General features: G+C 42.9%; 1 long non-coding RNA gene across 1 annotated transcript in view; it reads right to left on the bottom strand.

The window, feature by feature from the left end:
- Positions 1-20,202: 20,202 nt before the first annotated feature.
- Positions 20,203-27,008, bottom strand: part of LOC136624738 (uncharacterized) — a 29,282-nt gene continuing 22,476 nt past the window's right edge. The window contains exons 6-8 of the long non-coding RNA XR_010792414.1: positions 26,367-26,647; positions 22,030-22,158; positions 20,203-21,021 (exon numbers count right to left, since the gene is read on the bottom strand). This is a non-coding gene — a long non-coding RNA (uncharacterized lncRNA). The remainder of the gene's footprint in view (positions 21,022-22,029; positions 22,159-26,366; positions 26,648-27,008) is intronic.

The raw sequence follows: 27,008 nt of genomic DNA, 5'->3' as shown, positions 1-27,008 counted from the left end.
TGTATTAGATTTATGCTGTCTCCAATATATCAATATTTTTTGAGGCGGAGGAATCAAAACTGATGTCTTTAACTTGTAGACCTGGTCTTTTAAGACCCTGGCAAAATTCCTAGCTGTTAGTGCTGCAGCTGTAAGTCATACATAGCTTGTGGCTGGAATTTGTGAAGAGAAATAAAGAGCAGCGTCAAGTTCATCTTTTGCAGTGGAACCCATGAGCCTTTAGCTATGCCCAGGGGCCTAGGGTAGACCACACAGAGCAGCATGACCATACTACAGCCAAGATATGGTTCAGCGCAGTTACAAACTGAATGTTAAATAGCTGCATAATTTTGCAGGGAATAGCAACTCTACCTGCAAAACTGTGAGGCCACTTACAATCAATCTGTAAAATGTGGCTGTCAGGATTCCAAAATGTGACCGATGCAGCCCTTCATACTGAGCTATTTAGCATGCTGGATAGCTCCCCTGATTTCAAGTCTTGTGTTCTTCGTTCCTTTTGCCCTGCTCAATGTCCTGGCACTGTGTAGTCCACCCAGTGTTTTATACCTTCCCCAATTAGTCCCCTATATAAACCTGGTCCTACCACTCGCTCCTTGCGTGTTTATTGGGCCTTGTACCTCTAACCAAACTATCCTCCACGCGTACCTGCTACTCTACAAACCGATCATCTATCTCGTGTACCAGACCTCGGCTTTTCCTCTCCATTTTTCTACTGCTTAAACCCATTGTACTGCAGTACCATTTTGTGAATCAGACCTCAGCTAACTCCTGACTCCTCTTCTGCCTACACCCACTGTACTGCACTGCCATCTTGTGGACCCGACCCGACTACTCATTGACCACGCTTTCCTCCAGTAGCAGCTACAACACAAGATTCCAGTCCCGCGCAAGACTCGTGACCGCCTACATGCTTTTCAGCACAGATTTTGGCTTTCATCTTGGCTGTCTAGAAGCTGCTCTATGGAAGCATTACCCTCAGGTGTCAAGATACTGACTCTGCAATGTAAAAAATACTAATATTGATGTTACATTAATTGGCAGGGGATGGGGAGCAGCAAATTGAGTTAAAGGGGTTTTTCCATAATTAAATCTACAGGACAGGTGATAAGAGTCTGATTGGTGGGGGTCTCGCCTCTGAAACCCCTACTGATCCGGAGTGCTTCTACTCAACTATCTCCGGCAATGCATTGAAATTAAAGGAGAGGCAGCGCATGTGCTTGGTCACCGCTCCATTCAAGCTCCTCACTGTGGGGAACAGAGGGGGACACAAGAACCCATTCTTGAGTTCAGTGGGGGATCTCAGCAATGAGAAACAGTTGACACTGGGAAAATCCTTTTAGGTTTTAAATGGGGAAGGGGCAGGGGTGCCAAACTAAATCTTTGTCCCAGGTTCAAGAAAACCTAGTTAGACATCTGCCCTACAACTGCAGGGAACAAACATAGGGAGACCTGATACGCCCATCTTTATCCTTTGCCAAGAGCTAAGGCTAGGAGCAGGTAAGGCGGGGGCTGAGAACAGTTATTAAGCCCTTAACACTACAGCACATACAATTACACCCTGCAGGTTCAGGGTATGTATGGAGGGCGATCATGGGTCGTTCCTGCTCGCGGGTGTCAGCTGTGTCTTACATATGACACTTGACCGCAACAGCTCTGATAAGCAGTGCCACTGATCAGAGCTCTTAACCCTTTAAATTCTGCTGTCTATTCTAATGACCCAATCAATCTTCATGGGTCCCTCACTGCCTCCTGCAATAAGATCGTGGGTTGCCATGGAGTGGCATAATAGATTGCCTGTGGTGCGGCTTGATAAATTGCTTGTCAGATCGCGGTATAATGTAATACTATGGCCTTACGTCATACTGCAGGAGCGATCAAAATATCGCAAGTTCTTGTTCCCTATGGGGACTAAAAGATTGCAAAAATGTATTAATTAATAAAATATCTAAAAAGGTAATCTAAATAAAAAACAAATCCCTTTTACAAACGCAGCAGTACCAAATAATTTTTGAAGTTTTTTTTTTTTTATTGTAAATATGGTAAAAGTCCAAACTATCTTTACCCCCCAGTGAAAGATGTAAAAAAAAACAAAAAAAAACATGCCAGAATTGGGAAAGGGGGAAAAAAAAAAAAAAAAGACTTATGCTCACAGGATTTAAATACAGGAAAACCTTAGACTTGAAAGGAGGACTTATTATTATGGTGGGGGGGGGGGGGGGGGGGGGGAAACTCTCTTTGAGGCCCCCTGGTGGTTTCAAAACCAAAGAAAGATTTCTTTGAATCCACAGCATTAAATTGAATGTTTATTCACAAAAGTGAGACAAGTACAAATAATAATAGACGCGGCAGCACGTTTCAAAGCTGCATGAGGCCTCTTTAGCAAGCAACACTGCGCTTCTTTGATCACCCAGTCTCCAAGAAAAAATGTAATAAAAAGCAAAATCAAAACGTCATATGTACTCCAAAATGGTACCAATAGAAAGTACTGTAAAAAATGAGCCCTTGCACAACTGTCGACAGAAAAAACGAAAGTTAACTGTCAGAAAATAATTTTCAAAAATTAAATACTTTTGGATAAAAATTAAAGTAGTATAGCAAAAAAAATATAAATTTGGTATCGTAGTAATCGTACTGACCCATAGAATAAAGTTATGAGATCATTTTTGTTGCAGTGTGTACACCATGGAAACAAGATGCACCCAAAATACTGGAATTTCCATTTCACTCCCCTTATAATATACTAAAAATCTTTTAAAAAATTCTATGGTACATTACATACTACCACTGAAAAATACAACTTGCCCCACAAACAACGAGCACTCAGACAGCTACGTCTATGGATAGATAAAAGATGATTTTTTTTAAAAGGGGAGGAAAAACTGAAAATGAAAAAACAAAAGGGCTGCACCCTTATGGGGTTAATGGGCAGCATGGCAATGAGGTGGAGTGAGCCCGGGTTACAGCAGGACGTGCAGCAGAATGCTTAGGATATCGATTTCAAACCGGGACTGTCCCGCTCAATCTGGGGCCTGAATAATTTCTGGTGCACATTGCCTAAACTGTAAGACTCAAACAGCAGGGCTAATAGATATGTAATGGAGATGCCCAATTCTGAATAGATACTGGGTAGAAGTACGTTCTTTAATAGAAAATGTGTATAAGGATACTTTAGATCATACCCCCTTTGTATGTGTACTTGGGTATGTAGACAATTTACCAATAGCTAGAGATGAAAAATTAGCAGTGGCAAGATTACTTTATGTCGCAAGGAAACGGATAGCCCAACATTGGCTAAATGAAGCCCCCACAGTAGCTGATCAAGCGGTTACTGCCCTGGGAAAGAGGGGTATACATTAAATGTAACACTGAGCACTAATACAAGATCTTGATGAAGTGGATGTTAATATTTGACACCTGTGAACTGATTGAATATTAGTGATGAATGCATCACTTAAGAGAAAACACAATTAAGACTGGGCACAGAGAATGGAGTAAACAGATAACCTTGCTGCAGAAGCTACTAGTTTGACAACACTAATGACGGTAGTGGACAGATGTAAAATGTCGCTTTGGGGCACAAAAAATTGAAAACTTTACTAAAAAGCATTTAATAAAAAAAAAAAAAAAAAAAGCACAGCCTAAGCTGACAGTGCAGTCATGCTTGTGATAATAAGATGATTGCTGAAAAGTGATCCCAATGTAGTGGCCCAGAACATTCCTGGCCCCTCCATAAATGTCATACATGTAATGTCTTGTGTATATGTGCTGTGCCAATTGGCTAGTCTCTTATGTGTATTGCCCAGCTGCAGCAAGTGAGAGGTTAATATTTGCAAGAGACTGGGAGATGTCTGCAAATGTATCAATTTATGTCCGGTCATGTGGTATACTAGAACCTATAAGTGTGTGAGAGCAAGGAGTGGGTTTTTCTTCTGGAGTTCTGTCCTTCTGGGTTCCTGAGAAAGTGTGTCAGCCACATGGTGGTACCTTCAACCCTCATGTGGTGAAGAATAGAAGAGAAAGGTAGGTTTCCTGAGGATCCTAATGCCAGAAACCATTAAAAGCGGGAGTGAGAGCGTGAGGAGAAAAAAAAAGTCCAAGACCACCATACAGAGGTGCTGTGTTGCAAGAGTGTCTGTGGAGTGACCCCTACCCCTATCCTCCTCTGGAGAGTTCCCCTTCCAGAAGCGGTACCTGACAGATAACGCAGGCCTGGACCAGTGTCATCCTGAGCTTCTTACCTGCACTAGTGTGTTACTGATTTGTGTGAAATTGAAGTTTCCAAGTCAAGTTTTGCCAGGCCCTGACCATTCCCAGGGACTGAGGTACTTTAACCTTACATTGCGTGTGAATTCTCTTTATTACCACTGAGGGTCATACCGATGGGTAATAGGAACGATGGCATCACGCGTGACAAACATGTATTCCTGTTCCATCTATATTCACCATCCCTCTCTTAGGGGTGTCCGGAAGAGGCCAAGCGCTGCTCTGGCCGAGGCTACGTGTGTCCCTCTGGGAGCAAGCCTGGTAAGTGCCACCATGACAACTAACCACTACCCTCCCAGCTTCTCAGCATATTGAAAAATGAAGAAGATCCGCAGCAGGCAAAGAGATGTAAAAATAGTATTCTTTTTATTCCAATTCCATAAAAATAGATGGTACAGGCAGCGACGTTTCAACCATTACTGGTCTTTATGCTTGATAAAGACCAGTAATGGTTGAAAAGTCGCTGCCTGTACCATCTATTTTTATGGAATTGGAATAAAAAGAATACTATTTTTACATCATCTCTTTGCCTGCTGCGGATCTTCTTCATTTTTCAAGTTGGTAATATATAAAGGTTGGTCCACCTTTATTGATCGGCTGTGCAGAGAATTCTTCCCCATGTTTGGGTATTGAGAGCAGTGCTGCGGGATCCTTCTTTTCATGTTGTGAGCTTCTCAGCATATGCCCCGTGTCCTGAGTTACCCTTTGGGACACTGCACCTACAGAAGAGGAAGTGTTAGCATATTTGGAGGCTCAGTGACCAGAGTACTGTCAATGCGATCATCATGACAGTCTGGATGTAACAGGCAGCCAGGGTCCTGCTGCAACAGCAGACATCAGAACGAGCTCTGATCCTGGTTGGAGCTCTGATGTTGTAATCAGTGCTAACCACGGCATCTGAGAGATTTTGAGAGGACAGGGGTTCCCTCACACTCCCCATCAACCTCTCCCCGCCCCCCCCCCCCCTGCCTCCACAATACAATGATGGGGAACTTATGGTTGCTACGGTAGCTGGAGGTCAAACAATGGCCTACAAGTCTGTCAGTCATAAAGGTGTACTGGAAACATCCAGAGATATATTCTAATAGGCTATGTGTCAGTGTGAAAGATGACTTTCGCTCCACGATCTCTAAAGGCAGGCACCAAGTTTCCCTTATGGAAACTTAAATAAAAATTTTACATAGGACATATTTAGTTCCACAGAGAATGCACCATCTCTACCCATCCTCCACCCCATTGTGCTTTTGGGGATGTCAAGAAAGGGGGGATATGCTTCACACATGGTGGACATGCCTGGAGGTCAAAAGGCTATGGCCACAGGTTCACAACATTCTCAGTCAACTGTTTGCAGGTCCGATTTCCAGTTCTCCTACAGTGTTCCTGCTGGGGACAGCCCTCTGTGATTTAGTTATCAAACTCATAAACTGATTCAACATGTATGTATGGCTACAAGAATCCATATCGCCTCTAAATGGAAATCACCTACTCTTTCCTTCCCAGAGGTGCTTAATAAAATATCCTCAATGATGTTATTTGAAAGTAATCATGCGATTAGAACAGACACTGACAAATTTCCAAGAAACCTGGCAACCCTGGACTGAGTGCTTAGAGATTCCAAGGCTATGCCATTATATATTATCCACCCAATTACTATTCTAGCAACCAATTACACACGTCATATAGATGTTCCTGAATGACAATGTGGATTCTTGACGACCCATGGGTTAAAACCCCCATGTTAACCCTTTTTCCTTACCCTTTTTTTTGGTGTGATTTATTAGCCAATGTAGGCATATATAATTTTCTATGGTGATATTTAGCTCCCCGCGAGGGGACTTAATGTTATAAGCTTATTATATGTATGCATATAAAACACAATAAAAACCTTTGAAACTAAAAGATGACAGTTTCATTAGAATATACTGCACCCCAAAAACAGGGAGACATATGTATTGGCAACTAGTGGTTTCTGCAAATAGGAAATGGTGCCTGGAAAAAGTGCTAACAAAGCAGCAGCTCCAAAATCAAAAGGCTGCCATTTCATTTCTCGTGTTTGAATCAAGTTATACATTAGGACCATATGTGGGATATTTTTAAAAACAGCAGAATCAGGATTACTGAGATTTGCTTCTCTATTAACTTCTGCTGTAATATAGGAAAAAAAATGTTTAAAACTGAGAATCTGGGAAAAAACTAATTTTGAAATTTCACCTCCACTTTGCTTTAACTCCTGAGAAACTAATAAAGGATTAACAAACTCCTTAAATGCCATTCTGAATACTTCGAGGGGTGCAGTTTTTCTGTGGGATCTTTCGATCCCCACTCCAAGCCCCCTTAAAAAATGAATTGGTCCTTAAAAATAAATTTTGGAAAAGTTTAGCAAAATTTGAAAAATTGTTACCTAACTTAGAAACTTATAATGACCTGAATAAAAAAACAGAAGTTTAAAACTGATGCCGACATAAAGTAGACATATGGTTAATGTTACTTATTATTGTGTGCTGTTTTAAAAGCAGAAAATTTTACATTTATAAAAATGTTATTTTTTTTTAAACAAAATGCAAAACGCATTGATCAAATTTTACCCCTAGCATAAAGTCCAATATGTCGTGAAAAAATCTCAGAATTATTTGGATAAGTAGAAGCATCACAAAGTTACTATCAAATAAAGAGATGCGTCAGATTTGAAAAAATAAGACTGTCTGGTCAGGAAGGTTAAAGCAGGCTCTGGTGGGAAGGGGTTAACTAGTAGGTTTTTCTCTGATGACATTCCTGGTAAGTTGTGTGGAGGTCCTGAACAAAACATTTTCTGGAAGTCCCCCTTTTCCTCTATAGGAGGCCTCTGAAGAAAGGCGGGGAGGGGGATTCCCACAAGATGAAGGAAGAAGAAAATTGTCCTACAACAATACATTACACTGCTAGAATAAAATCACAAAGTTTATTTTATAAAAGTACTAGCCCGGGTACCCGATACAGAACGCGTGCAATACAAAACGGGACATATTAAGTAAGAAAAGATGGTATCAGAAAGTAGGCATAGATACGTTGAAGGACACCTATGCTGATTAATGCTATGTTAATGTATTAACTTAAAATAGACAAATTCAATGATCCTTGCGTTGATTCTAGAGTCGTCCGCTAGCTTGCTCCGGCGTCTCAGCTACTCGTGTGGCTGCTACTTTAAGGCCTCTCTCACACAGAGCATTTGCAAAAACGCTGTGGTTCTCAACGCTGCGTTTACAGCATTTTCAGCCCAGCTGAAAACGCTGCCCATTCATTTCAATTGGAGACACACAGCTGAAAACGTCAAAGAATAGAACATGCAACGCTTTCGAAACGCAACGTTTTTTCAATGTGAGCAGCCCCATTGAAATGAATGGGAGCCTTGTACAGCATTTAGCGCAGCACTGAAAACGCAGCGCTAAACGCTGTACAAAAACGCCCTGTGTGAGAGGCCTAAGTGCAGCTGTTGTCCTTCTGCAAAAACAGGTCCTTCGCTTGCTTGGCATCTTACATCAGAAACAAACAGATTTTGTGTTTTAGTCGCATACAAATCCCCAGTTCTGGTTCGATTTGAGTAAAATTTGGCTTTTGTTGCCATTAGCAACCAATAATAGCTCAGCTTTCATTTGTGATTCTGCTGAGGTAAAATGAAAGCTGCGCCATCATTGGTTGCTAAGGGTAACAGTTCTCAATCCTCAGTGCCGAGATGAAATGAAAGCTGCTCTGTGGTTGCTATGGCGCCAAAAACAGTTTTTACTTCATTTTTGCAAACTGTTATCCACACAGACATCCAAGATGGAATTAGGAAGGACAAAATGGGCAAATGGTTGGTGGCTCCACCAGGGTTAGACTGGGGCTAAAAAGCAGTCCTGAAGCACAAATTTTCAACACTCAGTATGACTCTTCTAGTGGGAAATACTTGTTGGAAATAATCAGGAATACTAGAGTACGTAGAATCCATTGGTGAAACCAAATTTTGGGGGTTACTGCATTAGAATTCAAGCAAAAGGCAAAAAAATGCAAATAAGGTTTCCAAGACAACAACATTTCTGAAATTTTTTTAGCCTATAACCTGCTCCAGATTAGGATTATACTATATGCAAAATTTCATGTCAATCAGTCGTACAGTTTGTGCAAATCAGGTTAATTCCCTCGCCTCAATGAGCCCTCTGTTGTAAGGGCTGCACATACAGTTCATTTTCTATTTTCTGTGATTTGCATTACTATAGCCTATTGCACATGGTGGCGATATTTGGGCTGGCAGCACCTTATTGACTACACCAATAATTTCTTCTCTACCGTTTGGACCACACTGCGGGTAATAGTTGCTCCACTCTTCTCTTTTCCTTTTTTTTTAAATTTTAAAAACATGATGTGTATTGTCAACTCCTTTCATTTTACCCAATTCTTATGTTCAAAAATATTTTATTAGACGACAAGTTATTTGAAGTAAACATAATCAACAAAGGTAAATGGGCTCAATGTATACAGCATATTACATATGCCAGGCCCTGCCCAGGTCGGGGGTCTATAGATATCCCCGCTGTCAGTTTTACACAGAATCTTTGTTGTTAGTTTACTGAACATACTCAACTTAACACATCCTAAAACAAAAGGTAAAATATAAGTAAAAGAAAAGAGGAAAAGATGGGGTAGGGGGGCTACTAGATATCTTCATCCTCTTAATCAAGTTATTGTGATCGCTATAGGCCATATGTGCCCAAGATGATCCAATTCCTAAATCTCTGAGATGTTTGGATCTGCACCCATGGTTGCCAGGCAGCACAGAACCCCGGATACTTGTATTTATCTTCAGATCTTATTTCCTCATATCTCATGAGAATGTTCATGGATTCTACCCACAACGCTCTGGAGGGAGCAGTCGTGGTACTCCATAGCCTTGGGATGATCTGTCTGGCCGCCACAACAAAGAGGCGTAACAGTCTTCTCTTTGGAAATGGAAACATTGATAGGACGACAGTTTGCAGAGTTAAGGCAGAGGAATTGCATGCTAAGTTGTAGAGGGACATATCACCCCATAGGTTGGCTACTGGAGAACATTCCTACCATAGGTAGATCATGTTGCCCACCTCAGAGTTGCATCTCCAACATAGAGGAGAAAGCTGGCTATACATTTTATGTACTTTCTCTGGGGTTCAGTACTGTTGGGTTAGGATCTTATAATTTACCTCCTGCAATCTACAGTATGCCACCACCTTGTGCGACAAGAGGAAGGCCTTAAGCCAGAGCTCCTCCGGGAAACACCTGCCCAATTTTCTCTCCCACGCAACCACAAAGCTCGGCCTAGAGTCCCCCATATCTTGACTCAGCAGCGCCATATCAATCACTGAGATAGTGTGTCTGGGGGAAGGGGTCTGCAGATACACACAAAGCTTTGAAGGGGGTGAGGGATCTGGTGAGGCTCTCCCCAGGTGTTAGAAAGTCCACAAATACTTAACTGAAAGTATTGTAACCAGGCCTTAGCAGGAGTCACAGATTCTTTAAGGAAGTCCCTAAGGGGTCTCGATCCTGTTTGTGAGTAAACATCTCTCAGGTGGGAAGTAGGGAATCCGTGGAAAAAATAGCAGAGAAGAGCACCACAGTGTGGCCTTAAACTGAGGATTATCTATCAAAGGAGTGAGCGGGCTGGGGGAGGTAACTAGTTTAAATCAGGGAATCCCATCCAGATTTGCAGTATCTGCTCAAGGAGTGGTAAGGATACCCCTATATAGTCATGGCACTTCCTCAAGATCCAGAATACTCCCTCTAACCAAATTGGTTCCTGGTCATATTCTATTTCTACCCAAATTTTGTTAGAGCGATGGCGTAGAACACATGTGTCAAACAGAAGGCCCGCTGTCCGAATCCGGCCCGCTGCCTTTTGTTATGTGGCCCGTGGCGTACAGACACCGCTCACCATTGCAGCGATTACCAGCAGGGGTGTCGCAGCTGCCCGCTGGTAATCGCGCTGTTACTGCTAATCCCGGCGCACACTGATGTCAGTGTGCAGCCAGGATCCTCCTCCCGAGTCCCCTGCTCATCAGTTCCTCAGGAGAGGACTCGGAAAGGAAGCGTGACGGGCGCACACACTGACGTCAGTGTGCACCCAGGCTCAGGGCAAGCAGAGAGAGAGCAAGGCTGACAGGAAGGAAGAGGTAAGTATATGGGGTTAGGTGGGTGCTGCTTATTACTGTGGGGTGGGGGCTGCTTATTACTGAGATGGAAGGGCTGCTTATTACTGGGGAGGGGATATTATTGGGTGGGGGGGCTGCTTATTACTGTGGGGGGGAGGGGGCTGCTTATTACAGGGGAGGGGGTATTACTGGGTGGGCTGCTTATTACTGAGTGGGGGCTGCTTATTATTACTGAGGGGGGCTTATAATTATAACGTTGCTATGGGGGTTATTACTACTAATTGGGCCACTGTAGGAGTCGTTATTTTTACTGGGGCCACTATCAGGGTCACTATTAGAACTCGTTTATACGGGTGTAATTGTATTTCGGTCGCACAAATAGGCTGCGTATTTGCGCAATCGAAAATCGCTTATACCTGTATATTCGCATACGTAAAAAGGAACGCAGGTGGGCCCATTGAAATAGTGCGCAAATATGCAGTGAATACATAGGTTTCCTGCCCATTCACCACGTATTTGCATGGCCCATTCACTTAAATGGCCTATTGGGGTGCGTAGGACGCAACAAAATAGGCTCGTGCTGTTTGAAAATATACATCAGGTAAATGAACTCATTGACATCAATGGCTTCTAGTCACTGCATATTATGTACGCAAATACGCTTGTGTAAACGAGCTCTTACTGTACTGTTGTAGGCCCCCTGCACACGGGCGGAAATTCCGCCTGTGGAAGCTGCCATAGGATTGCGTTAGAAAACGCAATTCTATGCAGATGGCTGCAATTTGTCTGCGCGAAATCTCGCACGAAAAACAAATCGTGGCATGCTCTATTACTGTGCGGGGCAGCCGGCACATCACAGAGCCGTGGGAGCAGGCGAGTGCCGCGCTGGTTCCTGCAGGGGCTCGGGTTGGGTCCCGCTGCGAGAATTCTCACAGCGGGATCCGACCCGGCTGTCTGCAGGCAGCCTTACAATCGGCCCTTTGAAGGTCACCATAAGCCTGATGTGGCCCTCGGTGAAAATGAGTTTGACACCCCTGGTGTAGAAGGTCGAGAACAGAGTTTCTGATGCACAATCTGTAGTATGAGGAAAAATCAAGTAAACCTACTTCCCTCGAAAGTCTCACGCATTAGGAGGTCATGTTTTAATCTTGGTCTAGGTCCCCTCCATACAAATCTTTTCCTACAGAAAATCAAGTAGCCTTAATAGTTATTCCTCCTAATCCAGGAAAACAGCCAGATACCCAACAGAACTTTCGCGCTATATCACTATTAGGGCTCCTTTCCACTAGCCTTTTTTTATCGCTGCGTTTTTTTTCACGCGATTGTCAATGGGACTTTCTAATGTTAAAAACGCAGCGCAATGCACCAAAAACGCAATTGCATTGCGTTGCGTTCTTAACATTACAAAGTCCCATTGACAATCACGTGAAAAAAAAATGCAGCGATAAAAAAAAAGGCAAGTGGAAAGGCACCCTTAAACATGGATATCAAAATCTATGCAAACACTCTAGCCTCCAGCAGGCATCTCTCTTGCCTTATTTGATTAAAGATCATCAAGTAGGTTTTGTAAAAGGTCAACAAGCATCAGATAACACTAGATAACGAATTTTGAGCGACAAATCATACTGTGTAAATAACTCATAACTCAAATGTACCATACATGTAGAAACAGTAAGAAAAATAGCATGGAGATGGTCTTATGCACAAGTTTGTCTAGCCCATATATATCCCAAATATTCAGCTAATTGTTGGAGAAATGGTGGCGGCCAAGAATGTTTGCTGCATATATTATGGAACTGCCATCTTCTCCATCAATATTGGGACTCTAACCAACTGGAGAGGATGATAAAGCACAGTCCAGGAATCTCCTTCATTGGCATTGATTAAGATCAGTTCCCATGTGATCATGCCAGTTCCAAATTCCGTCCTGTAAAGTGCTGGCACTATTAAACAAAGGCCACGATCACATATTTGCTTTTTAAAATGCTGCTGTAATTGCGGTATAACTCTCCTATTGATTTCAATGGGGCCACGCAAACATGCACTTGAATGCAGTGTTTTCGAATGCTGCGACTTTTGAGCACTGTCTGCTCTATTGTGCCATGTTTTTGCACTTTTTAATGGACCTCCTCAGCCATTACAATGATGGTGTGCATTAAAAACCACTGTCGGACAGAGTAACCGGTGTCCTAAAATGGCGGTAAAATGCTCTATGTTCCAAAAAATGGGATAAATGAAGACTAAAGCTAGTTCTGCAAAAAAACAAGCCCTCACAGAGCCCCATTCATGAAAAAATAAAAATGTTATGGCTCTTGTAATGCTGTGACCCAAAAGCAAATCTTAACAAAAAAAAGTTTAGTGTATAAAAATTGTAAAACATAAAAAACTTTATTAACTTGGTTTCACCCGAATCATGCTGACTTGGAGAGTACGGTTATCTCATTATGAATTCTGCATGCCATAAAAATAAAGTAAAAAAAAAAAAAGCTATGGTCGAATTTCTTTTCCTAATCCAAGCCCCCAAAAGTGTATATGTATCCAAAAATGATGGTATTAAAAAAAATGCTACTTGTCTTGCAAAAAACAAGCCCTCAAATGTTGATGTTGACAGAAAACTTAGTTATGGCTCTAGAAATGCGGTGATGAAAAAAACGGATAAATTGGTTGGTCATTAGGGCATAAATTGGACCCGTCACTAAGGCCTCCTTCCAACGAACGGACTTACGCCGCGTAAATCCGCGGCAAAAATCCGCTGCGTTGCCCCATGCTATTAGGTTCTATTGAACCTAATAGCACAATGCTCACGATGCGTAATTCCACCGCGGAATTACGCACCGTGAAATCTCCCGTTCTCACCCGCAGCATGTTCTATTTGCTGCGGGTGTACGTGCTGACGGCTTCCATTGCAGTCATTGGAAGCCGTCCATTCACGCTATCTCCCGCTGCAACCAGCGGAAGATAGCGTGAAAAAACGCTTCCCCGCCTACCGCCGCGCGTCATATGACGCGGCCGGCGCGTCACGTGACGCGGTGGGCGTGTCACATGACGCGACGGCGGTGGGCGGGGAAGCGTCTTCACGCTATCGTCCGCTGGTAAGTATGGGGTCTCTGGGGGGCGCCGTGATGGGCTTCACTGCGGAATATTACGCGGCGGAGCCCGTCACGCTCGTGGGAAGGAGGCCTAAGGGGTTAAATAATGGTTTCTTTAATTTGCTTGGGTCAGAAATATGCAGTAGATGTGTACTATTTTAAGCAAACATTTTACCAGGTTTAACAATTCTTGCCCTTTGTTGTATCTCCATCTAGTGGCAAAAGCAAGAACTGCAGCCAAAGATATAGTGCATAAAGTTAGATTAGGCCTCATGTAGAAGAAAAAAAAAATCAAAGCAAATAATTCCATTACTCGTCCACAGCTGTCAGTCTCCACCTGTATCCTGATTTATGACTGCTGACCCTCACAGAGAAAGGTTTCACATGGGCATAAGTCACCTGCATATCACACATGTATTGTTCATGCACGATATATGCGGCGCTAAACACCCATTGATTTTTATTGGGGAACTCACACCTGCATTTTTATATATGTGAAAAAAAACAGTATGTCAAATTATGGTGCATATTACATGTGGAATATGCACCAATATAGCCTTTGGGGATTTCAACATACACAGTGTATTCTATGTGCGTGAAAAATATGTGCATCATACGCAGAACATATAAAACCATGTGAGTTAGCCCCAAAATGAAATCTGGCATCTGATTTCTTGCAATTTTTTGTGCATTAGCATATATTTATTAAAGGGGTTCCAGGACAACTTCCCTTTAATAGACCTGTCTGTATCAAAACAAGCAGAGCTATACTTACCGGTCCTTCGCCGCTGGGATTCAGCCTCGTAGTCCTGCTGTGGTTCTGGCGTTTGTTACGACCGCAGCTGTCACAGGAAGTTAGGTGACTGTTGCAGCCAATGAGAGTCCACAGCATCATGTTCCTGAGCTCCTGGCATCACATACATTGGCTTACAATGCATCAGTGCAGCGGGGTGTATTTCCGCGGTGTATAAGCGCCCGACTGAAGGACTCCGGCTGCCACGACACCCGTACGCCTCCCTGCAATCTCACGCGGAGGGGTTGGGGGGCGTTTGCAGCCATTGCCCGCGGGCGTAAGCTATCACAAACAACTGACGCCTGCGCTACATGAAGAGAGGTCGCTCCACGATCTCTCTTCATACATACTCTGACGCTGCAGGATGTTAATGTACATCCTGGAGCAGAAAGGGGGTAATGGTCTGTCTTAAAGAAATAGGACAGGATTATATTCTAAACAGTGAGCTGGCTTATTTATTGTCCAGAACCCAGTACTGAAAATAAGAAATCAAATGTTTTCAGATATGAATTTGGAGATAAACAGATGAGTACACGGACTGCATTTTCTGTACAGATAGCTGGACCTCTATCCATTCGTTTTTTTCCCTTCAGCAACCAAAATCATTTTTGCTTTTTTTTCCCTCAGCGCTAGCAAAAAGTATGGGAATGGGTTCATTTTGTTTCGGACATTTTTATATAGAATTTGTATAGTTTTGAATCACAGGGCACATATGGCGACTGTTTTGGTTGGCGTTGGATTATTTTTTTATGTTTATATTGTCATTTTATAATGTAATTTTTTTTAAACTTATTTTTACAAGTATTTTTGTTAACATCTATGTTCCTATGATGTCATAAGACCGCTGGGGGACATTCACATGGTCTTTCTTTTTTGTTTGACACTTTTCAAGTGTAGCTGGGGTATCTATAGGAGCAGCAGCCATAGTAGCCTGAATTGCAAGGGAAAACTCCCCCCTATAGTGACAATAGTCACTAGCAGAGCTGATCTGGGTCTGCTAGGAGCCTGCAACTCTGCTGTAAAAGGGGGCACCCGGCAGCCACCTGATTGCTGGGTCACATAGTGGAAGTAACACTTGCACTTAAAGTACATAGTTCTCATTGAGTGCTATGTATTCAGGAAAGGAGGAACAGTATTTTGCACCTGCATGCTGTTAGAAAGTGGTGTTTTATACCCGCTCTTGTATTATGCAATATTATTCCAGTGAGTATGGCCACTGGCAGTGGTTTTTGATATTTCCTTTTTCTGTGATTTCTTTGTAATTTGTTCATAGCAAGGCTCTAAACGCATTGCACCTGGTGACTCTTGCGTATGTACTTTGTGTTCTACCAAAGAAATCAACAGATGAAGCAACTGGCATTTCAGTGCTTTTTATTTCTTCTTTAGTAACACAATCTAGGATATACTGTAACTATGCCCACTTCTGGTTTTAGCTCAGCATACATGTTTCTAGGCTATCTTTCTCTTAACTAGGGTGACCTGGCACGCCGATTTAGAAGGGACAGGCCCGCATTGGGACCCTACGTCCCGCTTTTGTTCCACTCTCAGGACACGGAGTCACAATTAAAGTGATTACTAGCCAGGGTGAGGCGGCATCCTGGCTGGTAATCACTCAGCGGCGCTGCAGCTGGATGCACCCACTGACATCAGTGTGTGCATCCAGGATCTTCCTCCCTGCATCCCCTGACTTTTCCTCTTTGGTTCCGCCGCAGCAGGCGCACATTTACTGCTGTAGGCGCACACTTCCCGCTGCAGCACTGACTAGATGATGCAGAGCCAAGTATATCGGTCTCAGAGGGGCTACTGTGGGATGGGGGAATGTCACTATTAATACTGGGGGTGGTATAGGGGACAGTATTAGTAAGTGTCCCCTATATCAGACCCAGTAGTAGTATTCCTCCACTGGCGCCACTGTGGGGGGCACACTATTGCTCCACTGGCGCCACCATGGGGGGGGCACACTATTCCTTCAATGGTTCCACCATGGGGGACACGTACTGCTGTTGTCGATATAGGTTTCACTACTACTACTACTACTAGTTGCCACTGACTACTGACTGTACTACTGACATTTTTGAACCACTCAGTGGATGGACAGAAAACAATTTTCTTCAGATTTGATCAGTTAAGATTCATTTCTATGTTCACTTTTATTCCTGATACCTTCTATGAGCCATGTATGAAATGCTGTCCATACGCATGCATTACGTATAGCAGCGTTTCCATACGCATCCCTGCTATGAACATATTGGGGAATTAAAATAAATAAATAAATAAATAAACTCTGTGCATGTCCCTGATGTGTCATTCCCGAGCATGCGCAGCCCGTACGTGGTCTTTGCTGGCAGAGCGCATGGACTGTAATGTGTCTATAATGCTGCAGGAAACTCGCAGCATTGTACACATATATGCCGATGTGAACGAGTCCCAAGTTTGCTTTCACATCTGCATTATGGCCCAGTTAAAGGATTCTGGCGCTCTGCTCCGTTTTTTTGAGGAGAGAACGGAAATAAAAAACGGAAGATAGATAGATCCTTTTTTTCTTATTAATTTAAACCGGGCTTCAAAAAAAAACAAAAAAAAAAAACGGAAAGGCTTCCGTTTAATTCGATTCCATCAGATTTCAATTCTTTTGGACATGAAAATAAGTCTGCAGTCTCCTTTAAGAAAAAATAATAAACATTACCAATGAATAATGCAGTACCAACCATCTAGAACCCACATTTGAATAGCTGGTAGAGCTTAAAATGAGAACTAGTACCAGGAATAGACAAATGAGTCATAACAAACTTCATCTATTCCAGTCAATTCCGCAATAGGTATGACATAATTGAGACAATCTAATCCTTTCAGAATGGAATTTACAGTGTGATTTCTAGTATCTAGCAATCAGGATTCTACCAGCTACCATAAAATGACAGAGCATCCGTTTATGTTGCCATGTAGATAGTTCCCTATTAGGGATGAGCGAGTATACTCGCTAAGGCACTACTCGCTCGAGTAATTGCCTTAGTCGAGTATCTCCCTGCTCGTCCCTAAAGATTCGGGGGCCTGCGCGGGGAGCTGCGGGGGAGAGCCGGGAGGAACGGAGGGGAGATCTCTCTCTCCCTCTCTCCCGCCCCGCTCTCCCCTGCTCCCCGCCGCAACTCACCTGTCAGCTGCGGCGGCCCCCGAATCTTTAGGGACGAGCAGGGAGATACTCGGCTAAGGCACATTTCTCGGACGAGTAGTGCCTTAGCGAGTATACTCGCTCATCCCTATTCCCTATATAAGGGAAAGCAAGGCTACCTCTATTCATGTGAAGGATTGTCAGACCTCTATACCAGGAGGACAAAACTGTACAGTTTCTTTCCTGGCATCTCCCAGATATGGTGGACAAATGAGTAAGATGAAAAACGTTTAAAAAAATTTATATCTGAAGAAAAGGTTGTTAAGCTCTGAACTGCATCTGGCGCGAAAGGAGGGATGGATCCTCTATTGGAACCAAGTCATCCCCTTCGTCCCTCGGCAGTGCATAGATCCATGCAACAGTATGAGACAAGAGAAAACTGAAGACAGGACTTTTAAAATTGAGTTATAAAGCATAATATAGTGGCAGCGGAGTCTTTATTGGAAATGAAGTGTTTAATTTGAGAGTATAAGAACCAGTCCCTGTATGAATTGCTCCATGACATCTCTAAGCCTTGGGCATGAAGACAAGGGTAGATTAAAAAGAGAAGAGTGTTTCAAGCCCATCCCAAACTGTAGGTTGGCCACTAGTGGGAGTGAGGACCTGGTCTATAGGATAGCAGCAACTGATGAAACATTCAATCCCATAGTTGTGTTCAAGTTATGGACCAAAAGGGGACAATGAGAAGGGCTAATCCATAACAAGTATGGTCAATAGTTATAATCTTATAATCTGAAGGCAATAAATTCTCTGCATCCTTAGGGTTTATTCATATAGGTGTGCCTGTGCACTGTCCACAAAAAATATTCAACAGCACACAAATGCCATCCATGTGTTGTTGTCTGATTTGCATGGAGCGTTTTACATTGTATGAGTTGCTCTGTGAAAATGGACCAGAATAGGACTATTGGTATGTATGAAGAAATGCATGTGTGAGTAGCATAAGGGTGCCTTCACAATGGTCCCCAAAAAATGTGGGAGATTTGTGAACTGCAATACATACAAATATGAAACCCATTCTTTGTTTTCCTACATGGCACCGCAATGTGATGATATGCGAGAAACACATTGCATTATGTCCTATCTTTCTGCAATATTGCCCATTGCATTTAAAGGGGCCACATGAAAACGCCTCAAATCTACAGGGCTTTTACATGGTGGCAATTAAGATATCAGGACGGGATTCATGACCCGACATCGCCTCGCCAGTGTATAGGAGCCCTAATTGACTATTATGTACCCATGCACTATAAAGTCCATTTCAGTCTAGGACGGTAAATGGATCAGAAATACTCTAGTGTGAATAATCCCTTAACCCCTTGAGTGGCGGGTTTCCTACCACCCTGTTGTGCCCACCAGGGCAGGTTTTTTAAAATGGTCTAATCATTGAATTTCAACAAATTTTGCAGTTGCGTCTCAAGAGCCATAACTTTTTCATTTTTTCATTGACATGGCCATATGAGGGCTTGTTTTTTGCGGGACAAGTTGTGATTTTTTTAAACAGGGCGGAGGAAAAAAAGGGGCCATGTCATTAAGGGGTTAAATAATGTATTAACTTCCTTTTCTGGGTCATTACGACGCATGGATACCACATGTGCAATTGTATTTTTGATTTTTTACAAAAAATAAAGGGAGACAAGTGTTTTTATGTTTATAATTTTTTCCCCTTTTTTTTTGAATTTAAAAAAAAATTTTTTTGGTCCCTTTAAGGGACTTCCACAGGGACCCATCAGTACCCCTGATCACATTCCAGGGGTCCGATGGTGACAGCCCTTTACATGCTGCAGTGACAGCCCTTTACATGCTGCAGTGACAGCCCTTTACATGCTGCAGTGACAGCCCTTTACATGCTGCAGTCACATAGACTGCAGCATGTAAGGGGTTAACACAGCAGAGCTCGGAGGTTTTCTCTGATCTCTGCTGTAAGAGCTGGTACCTAGCTGTCCTCTCACAGCCAAGCACCAAGCTCTCCCTGCCACAGAGACCATCGGCTTGCTTCTGACAAGCCGATGGTCTCTATGGCAACCTGTAAACAAAGCAGGATCTGGAAAGGATATCAGGAAAGGAGACAGAAGTGGCAGGAGGTTTAAATATGAGGTAGTGACTAAGTGTTTTCCTGATGATGAGGCGGAGCCTTTATATGTGTGGAATATTTTGTCATATACAGTTACAATCAAAATTATTAACCCCTATTGCAAATTAGGTTCATTTGCCAAATTTACAGATTCATCTGTTTGCAAGAAACAAGCAAACAAAAACAAAAACTCAACACAACTAATCTAACAAGTGGATCCTCCAAATTAATCACAAAATGCCAAAATGGAAAAGCTGCAGCAAGAAGGGGTTAAATATATACGTTTTGAATATTATTTAGATGGCAGCTTTGAAGGCATAATTGTGTATGGCTGGTACAGGAGAGGGAAAGGGACCGTTCTTATAATTATTTTATGGCAAAAAGTGGGCCGTCAGTGTTGTGTTGCTTCTGCTAATAATGTGTGGAATTTATAGATTTTCCAATATATTATAGTTAAATGAATATGTGGGAAATAAAAGTCCACTTCTGGAGCTATAAATGTGTTACAGAAAAAGTAATGCAATTAAAAAAAAAAATTATAAACGGTGAAACAAGAATCATTTAAGAAACTTACATTAAAAACAACAACAGGCACAGCTATAAAAGCAAACAACTGCAAAAAAGCAAACAAGACTACAAAAAAGGTCTGCCCCCCCCCCCTCCACCCCTTAATAGTGGGCCATCTCTCACCTTATTTCCCTGTCGCCGATGGGAAAGTAAACAATGTCATAGAAGAGGGAGAAATCTAGAAGTACACTCACCGGTGACTGTAATAGTAACATTAATATCTTAAGTATATGTATATGGTAATACTATACATACAGTATCATAATATTATGCTATATTGGGCATGTGGTGCATCTGACATGGTCAGGCACATCCTAATACCATACATAATAGAAAACAAAAGTCCAGCCTCCTCCACCCCTTAATAGCCGGCCATCTCGCCTTATTTCCCATTCGCGATGACAATAGAAATACAGGTCATGGAGGAAGGGGAAATATAAAATTACACTCAACAGCAGTCACTGGTAAATGTAACTATTTTTAGTAATGTATGGAGGGTATATAAAGTGTAACACTGTACATACAGTACTAGATTATCAATGTGCTCTGGGCATGTGGTCATGCCATACATATTAAAAAATAAAAGTATACCACCGTTATGCCAGATTTAGACATTCTGGCAGTAATCTTCCAGCTTGATCAGATGGAATTGCTGGGCCTGCTCCTGATGATGTCCTGAGTGTTCTTCTGCCTACTTCATTGATGCTCATCTGCTCTTCATGGTCATCTTCTTGATTGTCTTCTTGGGGCTTAGGACATTCGATGATCATAAAGAACGGATGCGCTGTCCAGGGTTTTCCAGTTTGTGCTGACAAATAAAACCCTGCGAATAAGGCCTGGTGGCCTGCTAATATGGTCGAGTGGTGAGCTTCTGCTGCCTCAATCCACTCAAGACTGAATGGTCTGGAGCCATGGCGGATGTTGTTTGACTAAGAAAAGGAAGCAGAGGGATTAGCTGGTATTATAGCTTCTCATGACTGCACTGGGTTACAGTTCTAAAATACAAACTAATTCCAGTATAAATTTATCACCCTAAGGCTGCATTCACACGAACGTATATTGGCTCGGTTTTCACGCCGAGCCGATATACGTCGTCCTCATCTGCAGGGTGGGGGGGATGGAAGAGCCAGGAGCAGGAACTGAGCTCCCACCCCCTCTCTACCCCTCTGCACTATTTGCAATGGGGAAAGGTGGAACGGGGGCGGGGCTAATTCTCAGAACTTAGCCCCACCCCCATCCTGCCTCCTTTCATTTAAAATAGTGCAGAGGGGCGGAGAGGAGGCAGAGAGGGGGCGGGAGCTCAGTTCCTGCTCCTGGCTCTTCCATCCTCCCCCTCCTGCAGATGAGGACGACGTATACCGGCTCGGCGTGAAAACCGAGCCGATATAACGTTCTTGGGAATGCAGCCTAAAACTGCCTGCACACGGACAGATTTAAACATGCGCCTGAGATTCTTGGACACACCATCCATGCGTTGTCCGATGTGAAGGGACATCACACATTTTTATGTGCTATTCTTGTTCAAAAATCAGACAATAGGACATGCTACAATTTTTATTTTCCATGAACTATTTATCCAAGTAGAAAAAAAATCCAACTCCAATGAATGGGTTTCATTAGTCCAAAAGTTGGATGGAAAAATCTTCTTTCTGAAAGCAGCCTAAATCAGGTTACTGTAAGTAATCACCGACACAGAAATGTGTTCTTCCTCTTAGAAAATATTACAACAGACATTTAAGACAGACATACAGTATATACACCAAGAAACTTCATAAAACCAGTATATACACCAAGAAACTTCATAAAAGGTGATATTAGGGCTACAGCCCATGTCTAGCACCATAGTGAGGCTTAGACATATCCCACTCAGTTTCATTACTACTATGACGTTATAACATACAAAGTTGAACCAATACAATTTCTGCCCTAATGCTTACTGGTACATGGGTTTGTGCTGGTCACATCATCATGGCTTGTACCCAGTCCCAATTGCTATGCCGGGAAAACTTCTGGGCTCTGATGTCACCGTGGACCCCTAAGCATTTCATAGGATCTTCTTGGAGGAGCTAAAAATGAAAAATTGAATCTAGTGATTTGAACTATTACTATTATGTGAATCACTGTAAGGAGCCCTTAGGTGTACTATATGGATCAACTATTTAAAATATACCTTAATGTTTGTTTAAAATTTGATCAATATTAGAGACCACAATACAAAATATACACATACAAACACAAAACATTTATGGGTTTAAAGTAGCTAGTACGTGACCCTCTCTGTGAGAACTACTATTATTGCCAAACTTCACACATTAGATCCTAGATGGGGCCAAGGCCCACTGTTCGAATACGGAAATAGATAAGAACTTCGATTTGCTATAAGGTCAGATGATTGATACTGACTACAGATTAGCCCTTAGCGAGCATTGCCCTTAGTGAGTACCTGCCCGCTCGAGACAAAAGGTTCAGGCGCCGGCGAGCGGTGGGTAGCGGCAGTCAGCAAGGGGGAGCGGGGGGGGGGGGGGGGGGGAGGGGGGGAGGGAGATCTCCCCTCCGTTCCTCCCCGCACTCCCTGCCCACCGCCGACTCCCGAACCTTTTGTCTTGAGCGGGCAGGTACTCGTTAAGAGCAATGCGCGCTCGAGCAATTGCCTTTAGCGAGTATGCTCGCTCATCACTAATACTAACCAGAGCAGAATATGCTGAGCCCTTTTAGGTTTAAGGGTCATTAGTCGACACTTTGCGTCAGTGGCCATTAGGCTGAACGATAACATTGAAAAGTCAGACCAAGGTAGGTGCCAGTTAGTAAAGCACTGACCCTGTATGGGAACTGATCCTTCAATCTGGATCTGGTTACTATAGTGTTGCACTGTGTACTTGACTGGGCTAAATAACCAAAGATTATATACCAATAGGTTCTATATGGGAGAAAAGGGCCTTACAGGAGGTTTTTCTCCAAAAATGTTGATGGAGCTTAGATAATATGATCAAAAGATGTAAAGCGTTTACTGACGCACAATATGATCTGTTATAGACAATATTCGATTAATGGAGTACCGCTAGGAAAAAGTGATAAGGAAAAAGATCTGGGGTATTAGTGGATAGTAGACTAAACTGGAGTAACCAATGCCAGTCAGCTGCTGCAAAGGCAAATAAAGTCTTGGGGTGCATTAAAAGAGGTTTAAGGGCGAAGGACGAGAACATTATCCTTCCATTATATAAGGCACTTGTCAGGCCCCACATGGAATACTGCGTACAGTTCTGGTCACCGGTGCTCAGGAAAGATGTCACAATGCTTGAGGGGATTCAAAGAAGGGCAACTAAACTAATACACGGAATGAAGGGACTGGAATACCCAGAGAGGCTATCCAAATTGGGATTATTTACTCTAGAAAAAAGACGGCTAAGGGGTGATCAAATAACTATGTATAAATACATGAGGGGACAATACAAGGATCTCTTCCATGATCTGTTTATACCCAGGACCGCGACGGTAACAAGAGGACATCCGTTAAGATTAGAGGAAAGTAGGTTTCATCACCAACATAGAAGGGGATTCTTTACTGTAAGAGCAGTTAGACTGTGGAACTCTCTGCTGGAGGACGTGGTGATGGCAAAATCCATAGAGGAGTTTAAAAGGGGACTTGATGTCTTTCTGGAGAGGAAGGACATTATAGGATATAAATCTTAGGTTAATTGTTAGAGATGAGCGAACGTACTCGGATAAGCACTACTCGTCCAAGTAATGTGCTTTATCCGAGTACCTCCCCGCTCATGCTGAAAGATTCGGGACGCGCTGCGGAGCGGGGAGCTGCAGGGGAGAGCGGGGAGGAACGGAGGGGAGATCTTTCTCTCCTTCTCTCCCGCCCGCTCTGCCCCGCTCCCCGCTGCGACTCACCTGTCAGCAGCGGAGCGCCCCGAATCTTTCAAGACGAGTACAGCGGTACTCGGATAAGGCACATTACTCGGACGAGTAGTGCTTATCCGAGTACGTTCGCTCATCTCTATTAATTGTCAATCCGGGTATACAGGCAGGTAGGAACTATTAGGGGTTGATCCAGGGAACAGTCTGATTGCCATTAGGGAGTCGGAAAGGAATTTTTTCCCCAAAAGGGCTAATTGGCTTCTGCCCTTGGGGTTTTTTGCCTTCCTCTGGATCAACACAGGAGGATAGACAGGCTGGACTAGATGGACATGGTCTTCATTCAGCCTTACATACTATGTTACTATGTAGTCTCAACTTAATGGAATGAGACCTCATTAATTTTAAAAAACACTGGACTATTCAGTATTGACTTCTTGATAATTATGTGAACAAGGATTTACTATTTCATCGCGTAGTTAGGACGTTGATGTGTCCTTTTTGTATCACGATAATGCGTCTTGCTTTTATATTTGTAATTTTTATTGTTCAAAATAGGGGTCTGTTTTGCAATTTCATGCAATGTTCTTAGTCTCGACGCGTTTCCTCAGCCACCAATCGTTGGGGCTGATTTACCAGGAATTAGTCAGTTCAACAATGCTGACGCTGTAATGCTTTAGATTTGGCAGGTGAGCCTCCACGCCCTTCGGAGCGGAGTTTCCTGCATAAAAACATGGGGTATATCACTTCCTACCAGGATTGTCAGTAAGCTCACACAGAGCTTACAGCGTGAGCATAAGCTATGTGCTCTGAGCAGTAATCTATGACAGCCATTATCAGATCTGTGTCATAAGAGCTTCATATAATAGGAGGGGAGAGAAAATAGTTCTAGTTCCACGAGGAGTATGCCACCGTTGAGAAATGAGACTTTGTGCAGCTATTAAAACTGCCAAATCTAAAAGCATTACAGCGTCAGCATTGTTGAACTAACCAATTCCTGGTGAATCAGCCCCAACGATTGGTGGCTGAGGAAACGCGTCGAGACTAAGAACATTGCATGAAATTGCAAAACAAACCCCTATTTTGAACAATAAAAATTACAAATATAAAAGCAAGACGCATTATCGTGATACAAAAAGGACACATCATTGTCCTAATTACGCGATGAAGTAGTAAATCTTTGTTCACGTATTTATCAAGAAGGTAAGACTGAATAGTCCAGTGTTTTTTAAAATTAATGAGACCTCATTCCATTTAGTTGAGACTACAGTCTATAACAGATGATAAAGTGCGTCAGTAAACGCCTTAAGTCTTTTGATCATATTATCTAAGCTCCATCAACATTTTTGGAGAAAAACCTCCCGTGGGGCCCTTTTCTCCCATATAGAACTTATTGGTATACAACCTTTGGTTATTTAGCCCAGTCAAGCACACAGTGAAACACTATAGTAACCAGATGCAGATTGAAGGATCAGTTCCCATGCAGGGTCAGTGCTTTACTAACTGGCACCTACCTTGGCCTGACTTTTCAATGTCATCATTTAACCTAATATAGGTGCTCATGACCATTTTCCTATAGGCCTCTGACGCAAAGTGTCGACTAATGACCCTTAAACGTAAAAGGGCTCAGCATATTCTGCTCTGGTCAGTATCCATCATCTGACCGAATACGGAAATAGATAAGAACTTCGATTTGCTTTAAGAATAGTGGGCCTTGGCCCCGTCTAGGATCTAATGTGTGAAGTTTGATGGCAATAATAGTAGTTCTCACAGAGAGGGTCACGTACTAGCTACCTTAAACCCATGAATGTTTTGTGTTTGTATGTGTATATTTTGTATTGTGGTCTCTAATATTGATCAACTATTAAACAAACATTATTAAAAGTTATATTTTAAAAAGTTGATCCACATAGTACACCTAAGGGCTCCTTCCCACGGACGTATTTCCGCCACTTAATACGCGGCGGAAATCCGCTGCGTTGCCCGCAGCTATTAGGTTCTATTGAACCTAATAGCTCAATGCTTACGGTGCGGAATTCCGCATCGTAAAATCACCCGGACTCACCCTCAGCATGCTCTATTTGCCGCGGGTGTACGCATGGATGGCTGCCCTTGCAGTCAATGAAACCGCCTCTCCACCTACCCCCAGCCGCGTCATGTGACGCTGTGGGTGTGTCATAGAACGCAGCCGGCGCGTCACGCGCTCTATTGCGCATGCGCGCCGAAGCGTCATGCGGGACCTGGGACGCCAGATCCGCAGTTAAGTACTGGGGTCTCTGGCCGTGTGCAACCGGCCTAAAGGTTCCTTACAGTGATTCACTTCCTTAATAGTGAGAACCTATCTGTCTCAGTGATCCCCCATTATTACTGTTATGGTCTAGTGTAAAATGTATTACATAGAGAAAATATTCACCTTTTTGATGATGATCTTTGCCTCTATGTTGGAAGCATTAAATCGCCCTCGATGGTACTTGGACCTGCTGGTAACAATGATATTCGAAATGATACCTAAGGCATACCAGTCGATTGTGGCATTGTACTCCGCCCCGTTCAGCATCTCAGAAGCCATGAAGTCTGGTGTTTCAGCATATCCGGTGGCTGTGCGATCTCCGTAGATGTCCAAGGGCCAGCCCGAAGTCAGCGATCTTTAGATGGCCCATTTCAGTCACCAGGATGTTATCGGGCTTGAGATCTCTGTGAAATAGAAAAAAAAAATGGTTTATCCCTTTTCATACTGCTAAGAGAGAATCAATCACATTAGCCGATTTGCTTTATAAATACATGAAAATGTTACCTAATGTGTACACATACATTCAGAATATTCTTATGTATGTTTTATATCAGATTTCAAACCATCCTCTATACATACAGAATAATCTGGGATTACAGACCAGGCCTGAGTCTATTACACTATATATTTACGGGTGGACAAGGCACTTCGAATGCAGGTGTTGAATACTTCACACAAGTTCCACGGCTAGAAACTGCCACAAAGGGAAGAGAAGAAAATCAATATCTGGAGGCAGACAGAAGGCTCTGAAAAAATCATAGTACA

This window comes from Eleutherodactylus coqui, chromosome 4, assembly GCF_035609145.1.
Source record: "Eleutherodactylus coqui strain aEleCoq1 chromosome 4, aEleCoq1.hap1, whole genome shotgun sequence".
NCBI lineage: Eukaryota > Metazoa > Chordata > Amphibia > Anura > Eleutherodactylidae > Eleutherodactylus > Eleutherodactylus coqui.
The sequence above is the reverse complement of the archived record's forward strand: the minus strand, read 5'-3'. Positions and strand labels throughout refer to the sequence as shown.